We start from the raw sequence: 18,918 nt of genomic DNA on the forward strand, positions 1-18,918 counted from the left end.
CGCAGTCCAGGTTCCTGCATATCGCATCCGTGACAGAAGCCAGGGCTCAAAACTTAATGTGGGCTTCACTGCCTGATCCTTCTATTTTTGTCAGGAGCCATGAGCATCTAAGTATTGAACAAGCATTTGTAATACAATAGGTCTTGCATATGCAAGACTTGTGGTTGTTGGCTTTGTAAATATAAAATCAGGCGCAGTGCTGCAACATAAAGTGCGGCTCCCGTGTTGTAAATATGAAAGTGAGTGCCGTGCTGAAACATTAAGCGTGACGCCCGCGCACATAAACGTTATGTGCATGGTGGTCCGTGAAATGGGCGCCAAACTAATAAAAAAAAATATTCTTAAAAGCACAGCACAAAAACTTGAAGTGTGGTGCCCGCGCAATGGTGATAAAAAACAAAACATGAAAGAGGCGCTGTGCTAGGCGCGGTGGTGATAAAGTATCACTACCACGAAATAAAAGTAGTTCCTAAACGAAACACAATAAACAACTACAGTAGTTGGCCGGTGTTCCTTGCCATAAAACGGAAGTAAAGTATCGATAGCGGCAACCAGTAAGGAGACAGGAAACAAGCATTTACAATGCAATGGTCTTAAATTAGGCCTCCGCCAAGCAGAACGACGATGGCGCCGAGGGTACTCCCTTGAGAATAAGGAGGTATTTTCCTCTCTACTCAAAAACTATAAAACCGCTATAGCCCTGGCCAAATCTACTTATTTTTCAAATAAAATTATGGACTCCACAAATAAGTCAAAGGACATATTTGCTATTGTAGAAGAACTATCCAACCCAGCCAGACTTACACCAGGGCCACTCCCCTCCCAAGCCCTGTGCGATTCCCTGAACGAATTTTTTATCGAAAAAATAGCAAAAATTCAATCCAGTATTGCTGCCCACACTTCGCCTGTTCACCCCCTAACTACTGAGCCCTCTAAATACTCCAATTCTCACACTCTCACTGCTATTCCTCCTATCTCGACGGTCATTTTCTCCTCGCTTCTGCACAAAATTTCCTCTGGTTCTCCTCGTGATTGCTGCCCTCCCTCGGTCCTTCGAGCTGCCTTCATCTCCTGCCCCGAGCCCCCCCTGGCCCTCATTAACAACTCTTTGGCCACCGGGGTAGTTCCGTGTTCCTTTAAACAGGCCGAGGTGGTTGCCATTTTAAAAAAACCTTCGGCAGATCCCTCCATTCTGAGCAATTACCGCCCTATATCCCTTCTTCCCTTCCTCAGCAAAGTCTTGGAATCGCACGTTACCCACACACGCAGTTCCTTCATCGAGGACTCGTGTGTTTTAGATTCTAAACAGGCAGGGTTTAGACCTGCGCATTCCACGGAGGCTGTCATTCTCTCCGTGCTGGACGAACTGCGCAGAGGGGCTGATGTTAACACCCGACAAGCCCTTGTCCTTCTGGACCTATCGGCCGCCTTCGACACGGTCGACCATGGGATCCTGGTCGACCGTGTCGGAGAGGCCGGCATCCGAGGGACTGCTCTTGACTGGGTTCAGTCCTTCCTGACGGAACAACAACAAGCTGTCAGGCTGTCTCAGTTCTCCGCCACTCAGGTTGAGTTGTCCTGTGGTGTCCCCCAGGGCTCTTCACTATCCCCTCTCCTTTTTAATTTGTATTTAGCTCCGTTACTCCGTGCTCTCCGCGGGTTGAGCGTTACTGCGTTCAACTACGCGGACGATATTCAATTGATTTTCAATATTGACTCTTCCGAGGATTCCATCTCTACTTTCCAAAACACACTCTGCTTTATCAGTGACTGGATGAGCCTAAACCATCTGAAGCTTAACCCCGACAAGACTGAACTGATTCTTGTCGGGGGAGCCTCCAACCCCTGGCAACCTTCCATCTGGCCTGCCAGCCTTGGAAACCCTCCCTCTCCAGTCAACTCTGCCAAAAGTCTAGGTGTCATTATTAGTAATGACCTCTCTATGACTCCCCAGATTAGTGCAGTGGTGTCCGCCAGCCACTTCCAACTCAGGAAACTCCGGAAAATATCTCGCCTACTTACTACCGAAGCGCTCACGTTAGCACTCCTGGTGTTAGTGATCAGTCGACTCGACTATGCTAACGCGTTGTACGTCGGCATCCCTGAGTATCAACAGAGAAGACTCCAGCTGATACAAAATCAGGCTGCCCGCCTGATTTTCCACCAGCCAAAAGATCAGCATGTCCGCCCACTTTTAAAGAGTCTTCACTGGCTGCCGATATCCGCCCGCTGCAAATTTAAGTTGGGCTGCACTATCTTCAAGTCTCTCTCTGGTTTAGGTCCCTCTTTTATTTCCTCCCTTCTCCATTCTTATACCCCGTCCCGCAACTTACGTTCATCCCAAATGGCCCTGCTATCCATCCCCAGGTTCAAGAGGAAAAAACACGGGGGCCTGAGGTTTTCTCTTCTGGCTCCATCCCTCTGGAACTCCCTCCCACTCTCCCTTAGACTTGCACCTTCATACTCTGGTTTCAGATCACTTCTTAAAACCTACCTTTTCACTATCTCATACCTTTAGATCCTGTCTCACATCTTTTTCTTTTCAGCACGCCCCAGCACAGCGCCAAGAAACCTAATGGTGTTAGCCGCGCTTTACAAATTTTTTTCAAATCAAAATCAAATCAAATCAATGGTCTCGGCATTATTAAAGGTAGAGCTATTGGCATTGCTCATGACATTTATTTTTATATATTTTTTTAATGTTAAATAAATGGCATTGTCATTTACATTACCAATAGCTTAATCGTTAAATAAATGGCCAATGAATGTACTGTTATGTAATATTTGGCAACTTAAATAGCTAAAACACGATAGACCTCAAAGTATGAGTGCGCGTCTCTCAGTTAAATAAATATGGAAATATACAGTTTTACAACTTCCTTTATACGCAAAACAAATATGGATAAATGCTGATAAAATGGGCAAAAAAATAAATATGGATAATTACAGCCAGAAATGTTAAAAATATAAATACCATAAAACCGGGAGCCCTAATTATGCTTCAGCCAGGAAGATAGGTAGACTGAAATCTTTACACACCAACCACGAACTGTGACAGTGCATAGTCTCCTGTATCGCCAGCGGTGGACAATTTTGTACACCAGCAAAAACAGCTATAGCCAAGCATTAAATTACAGAACTCCCAACACCTTCACGTTATTGCACGACAGCCTATAGAAGCAGTTCACAGAGAAACGTCCAACTTCTCACCTTTGCTTCCATATACATTGAGTCTATGAATATCAACTGTACCCCTTTTTCTGAAACCCAATACGTTTGCTAGACAAAAAAGTTTGAAAAAGACCACTTTTCTGCTGATGATTTTAAAAAAATTAAAAGAAAAGAAAAAAATCTAGCGAAAGTGATGTGTCTTGAAATCCCATTATAACAAGGTATTTGCTTGTCCTGTTTTTATTGATAATAAAATAATTGAACTACAGCTGTCATTTTTAAGCATACTATTTTAAATAGACTTTCAGCCATTGACGTTTGGTTAATATGAAATAGACAGATGGGACGATCAGTTTAGCACTTTTGTATGTTCTGTATAAACTTCAGAGATTTATGGAAACAGGAGAGATTTATGGAAACAGGAGATGCTTTAAAATGAGATGTGATTGATACAAAAGAATAATAGACAAGACTTACAGGGGTATGGTGAACTTCTTACAATGGTGTGAGCAGAACACAAAACGTATGATTTTAAAGTAGACATAAGGGTATTGTTTGACCATAGCTTCGCAATTTATCAATGAAAGTATGCTATGGAGCAACAGTGGCATAGGGACGACAATGGGGGCTGCTCCAGCAAACCCTCATAGTGATGCAACTGGGCTGTCACAAAACTTTAACAGTAGTGCTGGTACAGCTATTTTGGGGACGCTGACAAAGGCATTTAAATTCCTTCTAGCCATAATTAACCCTACACACTCAGAGCGATCATGTCAGGCAGTGCAGGAGTTATCGAATGTCCTCTGGTGTAACAGAACATTAAAGGATGCCGGTGTATGCTCTCACACCATGACACAACTGTGTTGATAAAGCAAACGGTACAGTGGAAGAAGTTCCTGGGATGGGAGCGCTATCGGGTGGCACTACAGGGCAGTGACAGGTGGAATATAAGGCCGGACCGGTGCTGAACTCTGAAAAGCAGCTTGCATTCAAATACAAAAAAACTAAAATCCGCATCACCGAAACAAACCACTGCCAGGAGTCGGAGTGTATGTATCAACTTTTCGGCAGGGAACGGCGCTTGCACCTGAATTAAATGCAACTCTATAAATTGCTGGTTTTATGCGGACTCCCAGTGGGCTCTGACTAAGGCCACCCCGCGTCTGTGGAGTTAGATAGTAACGGTCCTCTTACCCTTGGTGTGCATGGACAGTAGCATCAGAAGGGACACATGCAGCTGCCAGCTGGGCTCCTCCAGTCAGCCCATCTCGCGGCGGCGGTGCTATGGCGTCCCCGGGCTCGCCTGCTGCTCCCGGCTCCTTCTCTCACCCTCAGCCCTTCATGCGGCGGTGGTGCTATGGCATTATGCCGATTGGTAAATGTTACCGTTTTATGCTATACCCAGAGCGCGAACCCTGGCATGTCCGGGGCCCACACGTCACCCGCACCCACGGCACAGCCGCTCCCAGCAACGACGGGGCCGGTTTCGTGTAACCTGATTCCTCTAAACCGTGAAGGCCTGGCTGAAACAGACAGACAATGCCCACAATGGCCGAGGAGAGCTTATTGTATCTGCGGGAGAAAGGCCTCATTTATAGCATTAACTTTACAAAATAAAGTTTTTGGAGCCAAAACTAGTAACTCTAGAAACAGGAATATCACACGCTTGTAAAGAATACCGTCTCCGAGGCCCGTGGAATTCCGTGTTACCTCACTTATCACTTCCCCAACATTGGCCGGCCAGACACAATTATTTATACTCGTCGTGTGAAAGTGAATTTATGGGGCTAAGTGGCAGAAAAATGCTGTGTTCTCGCCCGGCTTTGAAGGTGCTGTTTGATGCTTAGAATCTGTTCTGCGGCGGCGGTGCTATGGTGTCCCCGGGCTGCCTGCTGCTCCCGGCTTCTTCTCTCACCCTCAGCCCTTTATGCGGCCGCGGTGCCTCGAGACGCCTGCGAGGAGAAGGCAAAACACACACACAGCTGTTACTGCAGGGCTCTGCCTGCCACCCGGGGAAGGGGACCCCGCTGGCTTACCTCGTGTTTTACAGCAAACATTTTTGGGTGGATTTGACAGTATTTCCAAGCTGTTCCTCACAACAACAACAAAAAAAAATGGCCGCCGCAAAGCTCTGATATTTTCAGATTGCGGGGCGTGTTTTGGCGTTCTGAGTGATGGATGACGTCACAGGGCGAAAGAACGCCAAAAACACGCCCCCGAATCCGAAAGAGACGGGGCTTTATTAGAGTGAATCCCTTCTCCTCCAATGGCTGGCCTCCGTTTAGGAAGCCAGCCAATGGAGGAGAGACGAAAAGAGAGGCGGGATAAAGCAGCCACTCTAAGAAACAATAATTCTCTGGACATCCGGCTTGGCCTACGGTCCCTCGACCTAAAAAGAGCAACGCTGGAGTTAACCAAAGGCAAGCGGGAGTACACTCCGTATACTGATCACAGCAGGTCTTGCAGATACCTAACCTCGACCTAAAAGAATTCTTCATGGAAAGCAAAAATGTGACATCTGGCGACCTATAGTGGACTGGTCAAATAAGCTGCTTCAATCGCAATAAAGACAGCGGGCTTTCTTGCTGATAAAAATCTACAAATAGAAGTTACTGTAGGACATGGGGCCTTACAAATGTGGGATTGGAGCATAATTCCACCCTCTCCCCTTCGACCCCCTTGTGACAACCCTGGCACAGAAAGTTTATACAGATTGGCTCACTGGCTCAAGTTTATTCAGCCACACATACAGCAGAGACCTTCTCCTATGACTGAATCTGGCAAGCATCTATGTCCTTCCCAGGGCAGCCGCATGAAAAGTGGGATAACAAAAGATGTGGCAGGAGCAGGGATCTTGGTCTCAACACACAGGGAAGCTGACGAGACACATGTGTGAAGGTTACAGAGACCATAACATCAGGTGACACACTATGTCGCATATAGAGGGGTTGAGAGATGTATGGAAGAGAGACAGAGGCCTATATTTAGCATTAAATTGAGAACCACTAAATGACTTCCACAAGTTTCCTAGCCCCCCCAAAAGATTTTAGCTTTACATGAAACAAAAATCTGAAAATACTTCTGCAGATTTTCACATATATTTCCAAAGATGTTGTACACCTCTGCTCATGATATTCAATACAACACATGTGCCTCGATTTTGTTTATTTTGTGAGCATTTTAAGCTAGGAATTCGTTTTACATTTATTTTAAGCCCTTTTCTCTACTTCTTATAGTTTTGTCAGCCTCAAATTCTGTTTGATCAGTTGCACTGTGGTTGCGGTCAGAGGTCATTTGATGCAATTTCTGTCAATTTTTTAATCTAGGAGATGTTTAAAATTAATCAAAGGGGAGGAGTTCTGGCAGCGACCTTTTGTAAATGTTGCCTTTTATTTTCTTCCAAAAACATTCAGATAAGTCTATGGCTGACGTTCTGCGCCTGATTTACAGAGAGATTGCACTGGAAAATACCCCAATTCCTGGAAAAAGTACTAAATGTACGAGAGATTCCCCTAGGTAACTTTCCCCCCAACTTACAATGCCCTGATGGAGAAATTCCATCTGGTGGATTGACCACTTCATATTCAGCTCTTCCCTAGTCTCGCTATGTAGCTGAATTAAATGTCATCCGATTCTCAAGGTCTTCTGGGAGATGGAGTGTCTGTGCCCCAAGACGCGCTTCCATAAGAGCTCAAACAATTTACCCTGGGTTGCCCGTTGCCTCCATTTTTTGTTAGGAGATTTTTCCTCTCATTTTCTCACTTGTACAATTGTGGACTGTTTTTAGGAAGTATAGCATTCTGGTGTTGCCTGTTATCTTTATCTACGTAGAGCCGGCAGTTGCAATCGTTTTCACCCCCATTACAACCCCAGGCTACTTGGTGGCTCATACCCATGCTGGATGCACATGAGGGGCAGTCCCATTACAGAACATATTGTCCTTTTTCTAGTTCTATCTGAAAACAGAGTCCTCTTTCTTTCATTATACCTCGCCTACAGACAGCACTAGCTGTCACTCCTGTCCCATGTAATAAAAAAAACTGCAAATATATACTCAGCCCTCCTTAACAATTTGTCTGTTAAGCTGCCATTCTCATTATATCTTCCCCCACTGCAGAATACTGAGTTACTTACTAATGCCTACTGCCCCTCTGGGGGTATAGGCCATCAACCAGGACTCTCCAGCCACCTCTGTCCTGGGTTTTCCTTTCAGTCTGACTCCAGGTGTATCCCATCTCGAGGGCTCAACACTAGGTATTTCTTGGCCTGCCTTCTTTCCTTGAGCCTTTCAGGTCAGTGCATGCCTGGTGGTGTTTGATGTGGGCTTGCGGAGGGCGTGACCTCTCCATCCCCAGCATCTTTTCATGGTTTGTTCAGGAGCAGGGAGTTGGGACGCCTGCTGCCATAGGTCGTTGTTGATGATGGTGTTTGGCCAGCGGATTTGGAGGATTTTTCTCAGACAGGTGTTGATGAAGGTATGGACTTTGTTAGTGGTGGTCATTGTTTCCCCCCAAGTTTCTGCTCCATACAGGACCAATTTAACATTGGTTTTAAAAAGTCTGATCTTGGTTTGCAGCGTAAGGTCCCTGGAGCTCCAAATCTTCTTTAGCTGTATGAAGGCAGCCCTTGCTTTGCCGATCCTTGCCTTGACATTGGCGCCTGTGACGCCCTACCTGTCTATGACACTGTCCAGGAAGGTGAAGTTCTTAACCACTACTAGTGCATCACCTGAAAGAGTGACTGAGTTGTGCTGACTGTGATAGCCTTCAGGGTCTTAGTTTTTCCCTGTGGATGTGGGGGCCAAATTGTGCTGACGAGGCTACCACATTGTTGGTTTTCTCTTGCATTTGCACATGGGCATGGCAGAGTAGGGCCAGATCATCTGCAAATTCCAGGTAATCGAGCTGCGTGCAAGGTGTCCACTGGATCCCATTTGCTCTCCTTGCTGTGGATGTCTTCATGATCCAGTATATGACCAGCAGGAAGAGAAAAGGTGATAGTAAACAGCAGTGGCGGGCTCCGGTCCTCAGTTGGAAGGCTACTTTGAGTTTTCCTCCATGGAACATCGTGCAGGCCATTGCCTTGTAGGAGAACCTGATGATTCTTCTGAGTTTATCTGGCAAACCATAGTGGCGGAGAAGCTTCCAAGGGGTCTCTCTAGCCACATTGTTGAATGCCTTCTCATACTCGATAAAGTTGGGGGAGTTCCATTCCATCAACTGCTCAATGAAGATGCACAATACAGGATCTATCTTTATGGAAACCAGCTTGCTGGTCTCACAATGTAGTGTTGACTTGTTCAGTCTTTCTGTTTTGGATGACTCTGTTGAACCCGTTGTCTGGGGTTGATAGAAGAGTTATTCCTCTGCGGTTGGTGCAGTTACTCAGGTCACCTTTCTTGGGGATCTTGATCAGATATCCCTCCTTCCAGTCTAATGGCACCATTTCCACTTCCCACATCCTCCCAAACATGGAGCAGAGCATATCTACTGGTGTTGCAATGTCTGCCTTGAATGCCTATGCATAAATGCTGTCAGGACCTGCTGCCTTCACATTTCTCAAATTTTTTATGACTTGCCGTATTTATTTCCTTGGTTGGTCTGCTGAAGTCGATTGGTAAGTCCTTGTCAGCTCACTGTAAGTCTGATGGAGGTTGTGGCATAGGCTGGTTCAGCAGGTCTTTAAAGTGATACACCCATCTTTCTGGTTAGCCTTAGTTACCCGTGATAGTCTTCCCAGCTTTGTCTTTAACAGGTCTTTCTGGCTTGCTGTATCTGCCGAAGAATTTCCTTGCTTTGCTGTAGAGTTCTTTCAAGTTTCCATGGCTTGCTGCTTCCCATGCTTCTGTGGCAAGACCAACGATTAACCGTTGCCTGTCTGCTCCTACACTTCTTTTTATTTCCTTGTTGGTTTTGGTGTATTCACATTGAGCTTCACTTTTTCGGCTCTTGTTCAGCTGGAGTTGACTAGAATTTGACTCGTTACAACACGAGTCATCACAACGCGTGCCATTACAACGCAGTCGTTAACAACCGCGTTGTTACCATGCAATGCCATTACTACGCAAGTCATTACATCGACTTGCAATAGATGGCGGGCTGACATAAAAAAATTATAGTTTACTATTCCAACTCCAGCCTACGTAACAGTAGGGCAGGTGTTGGAACAGTAAACTATACTATTCCTAATGTTAGCGCGCCATCTACTGCAAGTCGATGTAATGACTTGCATAGTAATGGCTTTGCGTGGTAACAACGCGGTCTTTGTAATGACCGGGTAGTAATGGCATTGTGGTGTGATGACCGCAATTTAAAGTTTGCCTCCCATTGACTACAGCTTTCTTTTCCATTCTCTTTTGGCTTTTGCAGAGAGTCTCATTGGAGATTAATCCTTGATGCTAGTATTTCTTCGGACCCAGTACCTTCAAGCAGGTTGATGTTGCTGTTTCTTTCATCTCCCACAGATTTTCTACTGGGACTCTGTCGTACTCTATGTCTTGTGGAACTTGAAACTTGTTACTGAGGGAAACTTAGCATTTAATCCCTTTCTGTGCATCTTCGAGGAGGTGCTTATATGGCTGACGTTGGTTTGTCGGTTCCATCCATGCTTTCTTCATCTTTAGCCCGGTCAGGACATGGTGATGGTCAGATACCACGTCTGCTCCTCTGATCACTCTCACATCCTGGAAGGACCTCTGGAACTTCTTGGCAATGTATACATGATCAACCTGATTCTCTGTTGAATGGTCTGGTGCCACCCACGTTGCCTTGTGTATTCTTTTATATGGGAATACACTACCACCTATCACCAACCGATTTAAGGCACAGAGATCGGCAAGCCTTTCACCATTTTCATTCATGTCACCAAGGTCATGGTTGCCCATGACTTCTTCATACTCAGTGCTGTCGCTTCTAATCTTGAAACTGAGGTCCCACATCAGAATAGTGATACTTCTCCCAAGGTACTTCTCCAGGGTGGTCTGGAGTCTGCTGTAAAACTGTTATTTTTCCACATCTTTTCTGTCAATTGCACTGGATAACATTCATGTTGATCCTCTTTTTCTTTGTGCATAAGGTTGCTGTGATGATTTGGGGTCGTGGGCTTCCCCTCTGATTGGATGGGAAGCTCACCGCAGAATACAGCCTGGGATAATATGCAAGTTCACTTCAGCCATTGCTTCTCTTGCACTCTTAGTGTCAGTATCTTTCCTGAGCACCGCCACCTAAATAGAAGAGCACATGTGCTCAAGGACTGACAGGACAAACCTTTTTCTTTACCAATATTTTTTTTCTGTTATATTTTATTTCGTTTTTAGGTCTCGCCTGTCGATGCGCATGCGCATCGAGCAAGCGAGACTATAGGGGCTCATCAACTCTTTATCTAACTGCAAGGAATCGTGGCGATTCCTTGCAGTGCCCGTGACTTTTAAGGTCAATGCGCATGCGCATTAAGCTTATGCGCATGCGCATTGACCTTAAAAGTCACGGGCGCGTGCACGTCCGTGTTTGTTTACCCGCTCCGCCCCCTCCCGCCGTGTCGCCTTGCCTACTCTCTCTCTCCCCTCTCCGCCCCCGTTCCGCCCCCTCCCCTTCGTGTCGCATTTCTCCTCCCCCCTCCCCTCTCTTCCCTCCGGCTTCTTTTTTTTTGTTTATTTTACTCGCACCTCTCCCCTCTCCGCCCCCTCCCCCGTTCCGCCCCCTCCCGCCGTGTCGCCTTGCCTACTCTCTCTCCCCTCTCCGCCCCCGTTCCGCCCCCTCCCCTTCCCGCCGTGTCGCATTTCTCCTCCCCCCTCCCCTCTCTTCCCTCCGGCTTCTTTTTTTTTGTTTATTTTACTCGCACCTCTCCCCTCTCCGCCCCCTCCCCTTCCCGCCGTGTTACTTCTATGGGGTCTCAAACGTGTGCCTCAGACGTTCAGCTAAAACAATATGCAAATAAGTGTGCACATCACTGTTCCAGTGCGCTGCATTAAATACTGCAAACTTTTGCTTTCAAAATGGCTGTGCGCTTTGACGTCATGCATGCACCCCGTCCGGAACACAGCGCTCCTTTGGCACTCCGACACACTGGCATGCTGCTTGGAATCTCCTGATTGTTATGCACGCAAAAAGAAACTCCCACGCGGCAGCGCTGACAGAGATGCGTGTTAGCCGATGAGGTACTATACAGTTTGCGTGGATTTACCCATGTAAACCCGGGGTCTGGGGTATAGATTGAGCAGACGTCCGATAATTTGAGTACTGCTGATGTCTGCCTCGTATCGCTGTTCCCCTTTTGTTTTCCTGTTGTTGAAGGCTTCGCCTCCCCTACTCCTCCTACTCTCCTCCCACTCTCCTCCCGTCTGTTCCCGCACTCCTCCCCGGCTCCCCGGCCGCCTCACACGCCTGCTGGCTTCACTCCCCGCTGCAGGCGGCCCTGCGCACTCTAACCGCCGGCAAATCTACACAACCGCACTAAATAGGCTCACCAATGAGCAATGTACAATATGCAAATTTCATCTTGACATGTACACCCCACTGGCAATGACAGACGTTGTACACCTACTCAGTACATTTGTAAACGCTGCAAATACCTCAAAAACTGTTTAGTGTCGAAATGGTCCTCAATTTTGAATCCTTGTTTATTTTACTCGCACCTCTCCCCTCTCCGCCCCCTCCCCCGTTCCGCCCCCTCCCGCCGTGTCGCCTTGCCTACTCTCTCTCCCCTCTCCGCCCCCGTTCCGCTCCCTCCCCTTCCCGCCGTGTCGCATTTCTCCTCCCCCCTCCCCTCTCTTCCCTCCGGCTTCTTTTTTTTTGTTTATTTTACTCGCACCTCTCCCCTCTCCGCCCCCTCCCCTTCCAGCCGTGTTACTTCTATGGGGTCTCAAACGTGTGCCTCAGACGTTCAGCTAAAACAATATGCAAATAAGTGTGCACATCACTGTTCCAGTGCGCTGCATTAAATACTGCAAACTTTTGCTTTCAAAATGGCTGTGCGCTTTGACGTTATGCATGCACCCCGTCCGGAACACAGCGCTCCTTTGGCACTCCGACACACTGGCATGCTGCTTGGAATCTCCTGATTGTTATGCACGCAAAAAGAAACTCCCACGCGGCAGCGCTGACAGAGATGCGTGTTAGCCGATGAGGTACTATACAGTTTGCGTGGATTTACCCATGTAAACCCGGGGTCTGGGGTATAGATTGAGCAGACGTCCGATAATTTGAGTACTGCTGATGTCTGCCTCGTATCGCTGTTCCCCTTTTGTTTTCCTGTTGTTGAAGGCTTCGCCTCCCCTACTCCTCCTACTCTCCTCCCACTCTCCTCCCGTCTGTTCCCGCACTCCTCCCCGGCTCCCCGGCCGCCTCACACGCCTGCTGGCTTCACTCCCCGCTGCAGGCGGCCCTGCGCACTCTAACCGCCGGCAAATCTACACAACCGCACTAAATAGGCTCACCAATGAGCAATGTACAATATGCAAATTTCATCTTGACATGTACACCCCACTGGCAATGACAGACGTTGTACACCTACTCAGTACATTTGTAAACGCTGCAAATACCTCAAAAACTGTTTAGTGTCGAAATGGTCCTCAATTTTGAATCCTATGCAGTTGCAATGTACACCATAATTACAGCGTGCGTATGGCTCTAGAAACCGGTCTGAAATTTTGAATCAATCAAGGAGAATTCGCAGGCTCAGGAGCGTGCAGTCAAAGTAAAGAAGAAGTAAATAAAAAATAAAACTTGCAGAAAGATGATTTTGATTTGTGTCCTAAAGTAAAACATGAACAACGTTGGGCAGAAGGTGCTTAACTGCTCTACAGATTTGGGTGACTATTTTTCATTTTGAATACTGCATTTTCAGAATGTGTTGCATTTTATCCTGTCTGCACACGCAGTTACACTTCTAAGAATACAGGCTACAGCCGTTATTAGAGCAGTTTTCTCCGAATCGAAAGCAAAGATAACATCTCGTAAGATGCCTGCAGAAAACGTCTATTCAAGAAATATTCCTTTGTGCCCTTTAAAAATAGGAGAGTTTAAAATTGGAACGCAGTGAGACAGCCTGCGTGAACTCCATTCAGTCCAGTGTCTTTTTTACACGTGATAAAGCCTGGTTTACTCATGCAAATCTTGTGTTAGTCAAAGTATCGCTTAAACATTGGCGTGAAAAGAGAAGCATTTTCTGGCAGTCAATTTCCCTAAACTCACCAGTCCATTTGCATGCATGAGAGGAAAGACAAACAATGCGCGTGTGTGGATTGCGCGTGCACTTGTGTTCTGGCACTCTGCCTAGCAATAGAGGAGAATATAGCGCACCGGTCCGTTATTGTTTAGGTGCTACCCTTGTTTAACTACCAGAGAGTCGAAATACTGTGTCCGAGAGGAAGGTTCTGGCTTTTTGGAAATCTCCATCTTTTCACACAAAATACGCATAACTCCTAAATCTTTAACATTGTAAAAAACCCTTAACCTATTCAGTGAATTGCAAAGACTACATACTATTTTTCGCGAACATTGCCATAATCCTGATCAGTAATAAGCATAGCTCACTATCGCATACATTAATACCAAGCCCATTCAGTGCTTGTGAAAACATTGCAACTACTTAAACTCTTTGGAAATGAGCAGCTGTGAACAAATATCTCCAATTAAGTGAAATAAAGTGTTGTCATGGTATTCTAGTGGATATGCATATATAACTAACGTACAAATACACCAATGTCCGATTTACAAGATTAAATCCAATGCTGGACAATAAGCTGTATAGTTACCTTTTTAAGTATACAGGGATGCTATATAAAAAAAAAGAATAAGCAAAAGGTAGGTCTTGCACCAGTCCATGGGACAAATATTTGATTGCACCAAGGAAACGGATGTTTTCAATAGACGTTATTAAAAAAATATCATCTCATCACCTGCTGCCTTGGTTCTTTTTTTTTTATTTTATTATTTTTTGCAGAAATGAAGCTTTGATTATTGTTCAATTCCTAGGATCTTTTTTTTTTTTTAAATCATTGCCTAGTAGATGACAGTTTTGATGGACACGGTTTCCTGCAGATTCTTCATCTTATAAATATTCACCAGGCCTCAAACAGATCTGGAAAAGGTATCCCCAGCATTAATACTCCAGGGCCATCAGGTCGACCCTTGCGGCTGTAGGCATGATCCCACCCGCTGGAAATCACATCACCGGCATATAATAACTAGCAACGAGTGTGCTGGCATGAGCTCATGTTTTTCCTGAGCTCTCTATGTATGCTTCACGAGCTCCAACCGCATCTTGGTCAAATGCCTCCTCTGAAGGTTTCAGGGTTCAAACCTTACTGTCAGTGCCAAAGATAGTTGCCGTTATCAGTTCCTCATGACATCTGCAAGTGGTGTATTTGCTCTGACTATAACACTGCAGCTTGTTCACTATGTTCCCTAATGCCCCGATGGTCCGTCAGGGAGCAGGAGATCAAGTTGATCTTGGCCAAGGACCGGAGGAACACGCCAAAGCCATACTTCTTCTCCCACATGTAAGTCTGCTGTGAAAAAAATCTCTACCAAAATAAAGCCAATAAAGCCATTGGAAGTACTGTAGGAACAAGAAATCCACAACCTTACGGAAACTGGACAGTTCTCAAGACCATTTCGCTGTTCACTGATTTCAGTCCTCTGAGACGCATAAATACAATTTCACTTACCCTCAGTCAGCCTGAACATCACTCACCCTCAACTCCTCACTCACCCTCAACACCTCACTCACCCTCAACACATGACTCACCATCACTCACACTCATCCTCACTCACACTCAACACCTCACTGACACTCACTCACACTCAATCACTCTCACCCTCACTCACCCGCAACGCCTCACCCTCAACGCCTCACCCTCAAATCCTCACTCACCCTCACTCTCACTCATCCTCACTCACCCTCAACACCACACACTCACTCACCCTCACTCACCCTCAACACCTCACCCTCTCACACTCAATCACCCGCTACACCTCACCCTCAACACCTCACCCTCAACACCTCACCCTCAACACCTCACCCTCAACACCTCACCCTCAACCCCTCACCCTCAACACCTCACCCTCACTCACCCTCACTCACTCACCCTCACTCACCCTCACTCACACTCACTCACACTCAGTCACCCTCAGTCACCCTCACTCACCCTCACTCACCCTCAACCCCTCACTCACCCTCACTCATCCTCACTCACCCTCAACACCTCACCCTCACCCTCACCCACCCTCAACCCCTCACCCTAACTCACAATAACCCTCCCTCACCCTCACCCTCACTCACTCTCACTCTCACTCACCCTCAACACCTCACTCACCCTCAACACCTCACTCACCCTCAACTCCTCACTCACCCCCACCCTCACTCACCCTCAACACCTCACCCTCACACAGTGCAATAGGTCTCACAGGATTTTTAGTTAAAGCTTTTACAATTGTTTATTGCTTTTTTGATTTGTAATTCTTTAGCATTGGCTACAAAAAATAAAAATGCAAAAAATTTACAACAAAAAAACCCATAAACAATTCTAAAAGCACTAACTCTAATGCTGCGAGACCTATTGCATTTCTAATGCTTGTTAAACACTTCTGTGCATTTAATCTATATCTTCAGGTTGCAATAATGTAAATCCAACACTAACTTTACTCTTTACTTTACATTATTAAGAATCATACTTTCCCATGTAGTTCATTACATTTTTTTTAAACGGTTTCTCTACCTATTTCAGTACACCCGCTTTCTGAAAAGCACCATTGAAATTTTAGGTGCCTGCAATTTTTTTAAAACAAAAATTAAATGGAAGCATTTGGCAACCAGGTTTAGGCAGTGGCAAGCTTTAAAAAAAAACATTTTGTGGCATATGCCTGCAATGAGGACAAAACGAGCCACACACCATCCTACCAAGGCCACACTTATTGCCTTTCCCAGTGCTGGTTTCTTTTGGAATATAAGCAGTCTTATTATGATATGTTATGCGTCACCATATTATAAGAGGCAGGAAGGTTTCACTTTCCATGAGGACTTGGCTCGGCCAGACACAAAAACTACAGGAAACAGATGTGGTGCGTGAAGGTGCTTATCAGAGAGATAGCTGCAACTCCAGGTATCGGTTCACCCACACGTGCACAATCTTTTGTTTTATTGTGTACTCATGAGCTGCCACTGTGGTTCTGCATTTCTAATACAGAGTGTTTGCTCTTAGTTGCCCAGCGTAAAATGCTAGGTAACAAATATATTTCGAGCTACTGCGTATGGTAAGTCATGGGGAAAATATGTGATTTATAGCGTGCATTAGTTTGACAGGTTCATTAGACATTCTTTTACCTCCATTTTTTCTTATTATAAGATATTCAGTTTTTATGGTTGTTTACGCTTATAAGGACTAGGGTTTTTCCACAGGGCTGATCACTGACCATCATCATGGGTTCTAATGTATGTCTTAATGCCAATTGCAGCAACTTTATCTCTGTTGCACCTTATGCCAGCTGCTACTATCACGTATTCTGCGGCGTCCTCTCTGTAGTACATTGTTGTGTCACCCGCTGCAGGGTGTTCTGCAGCTTCATCTCTGCAGTACACTGTTCTGTCATCTGCTGCTATCATGTATTCTACAGCTTCATCTCTGCGGTACACTCTTCTGTCATCTGCTGCTATCATGTATTCTACAGCTTCATCTCTGCGGTACACTCTTCTGTCATCTGCTGCTATCATGTATTCTACAGCTTCATCTCTGCGGTACACTCTTCTGTCATCTGCTGCTATCATGTATTCTACAGCTTCATCTCTGCGGTACACTCTTCTGTCATCTGCTGCTATCATGTATTCTACAGCTTCATCTCTGCGGTACACTCTTCTGTCATCTGCTGCTATCATGTATTCTACAGCTTCATCTCTGCGGTACACTCTTCTGTCACCCGCTGCCCCGTATTCTGCAGCTTCCTCATTCAGGGGTGTGGAATTTAATAAAATATCTACTTGTCCATGGGGCAGGTTGCTGCATAAACCTACTTGTCCTGTGACAAAATCCACTTTTCACTTTGGTGCTGTGTAGTGCTGTGACAAATTATGGCAGCAATCTTATGATTTAAACCACTCCTGTATTGTATATTTATTCATTCTGTAACTATTGTGAAACTTTTGCAACTTGTAACACGTTGTTCCCTTATGTAAAGCGCTCTGATACCTCCGGGTCTAGCCAGCGCTGTATAAAACTCAAATAAATAAATAAAATAAATATAAGAGCTCGTATATAGCCTCTCTGATTTTGCCAGGGCTCATACCATAGTAATGTTTGAATACTTACAATCCCCTTATGTTGCCACGTTTCCGCAGATCTACATACTGGGGCTGAAGGTAGTGGTAAGCAATAGTTCCAGGGTTAGAGTGTGATTTTGAGTCTATGCAAACCGACTTAGTTGCATCTTTTAAGGATTTTCAACAACTCGTCTCTAATCTTTTCCCATACTGAGAAGTGTTGGACATTTACTCCTGTAATTGGCAGACGTAAACCTTCTTCAAGAGTTGACAAAAAAGTGGTTGGAGGGAAAGTAAACTTGCAAACACTCAGGTTTTGGAATCAGCAAATCTAAACATGCATATTTGCTCATGCTAAAATGCAGTTCACAAATATTCTCTAAGAGTACTTTTTCTTGTCCTACTTCTGTTAATATTGGGAATTCACGAAAGCCGTATAGTTGCACTTAATGCAAGGACATATACCATGGGTGCACTTCTGAAACTCTCTTTAATAATTGGGCCCCTAATTTGGTCTGGCGTTGACCATGACCTTTTGCAATTGTTACAATTCTGTCTCTGTATTGACTAGCTTCACTGTGAGAGACAGAATTCTGCTCTTTCACAAGGAGCATAACAGCACAAAGTAGTTTTGTTAGGGACCAGTAACTACTGTGGCAGTGTGTGCTTTTTGAGACCAAAAACTATTTTTGCCTTTGCCAATATTTGTTATAATGCTGAGGTCCCGGCAGCTCCTAGACCAATACGGTTTTACAAAAAGCATGTCAAAACAATTCACACATTGATGAAACTGAAAAGCTGACCACCAATTTCAGACCTTTGCTTGTTTTTTTTTGTTTCCCATAATCTTATTGAAACTTGGTGACACTGATTTTCCATTATGAATATTTTTGGGAAATACTACATGTTTTAACATGTTACTAAATGATACGGCAAATAAATGGTACCTGAAATTTTACAGTAGTTTGTTGAAATGTTGTTTTTTCCAGCTTTCATTTTTTATGAACATTTTATTTTGAAAGCAAAGACTCATCAATCTTGCTTTCAAGCTTCTGCAAATATTTGCCTCTAATCAGAGAGCATTCTGGGAGCATTATACATGGCCTCATATTGCTAAGCTTTGAAAACATGTGTACACATTTTTATACTGGAAACAGTCAGTGGTACAGTCAGAGATTACAACATTTACTTAGAGCGCTCACCCTAATAATAAAGACTGTCAAATAATGAACTATAAATACAAGTTTGAACAGCATTAACATATGGGCAAACATATTAACTTAACTGCAGACAGTGCCCTTCCCTGGTCCATAATGTGGTACAACAAACTGCCAGCCAAAGGGTTTGTGCTGCAAGGGGTTGGGCCAACTTGTCCCAAGGACAAAATACTCATGAAAACTAATATGTCCTGGGAGTCAGGCTATGGGAATTTAACATCCCTCCTCTCACCTGCTGTCCGGTATTATGAAGCTTCATCTCTGTAGTATATTCTTC

General features: G+C 45.1%; 1 pseudogene; it reads right to left on the reverse strand.

Annotated features, from left to right (window-relative positions):
- Positions 1 to 7,459: 7,459 nt before the first annotated feature.
- Positions 7,460 to 17,043, reverse strand: LOC147661114 (uncharacterized; annotated as a pseudogene).
- Between the last annotated feature and the right edge of the window lie 1,875 nt (positions 17,044 to 18,918).

Source organism: Lissotriton vulgaris, unplaced genomic scaffold, assembly GCF_964263255.1.
Source record: "Lissotriton vulgaris unplaced genomic scaffold, aLisVul1.2 SCAFFOLD_2758, whole genome shotgun sequence".
Lineage (NCBI taxonomy): Eukaryota > Metazoa > Chordata > Amphibia > Caudata > Salamandridae > Lissotriton > Lissotriton vulgaris.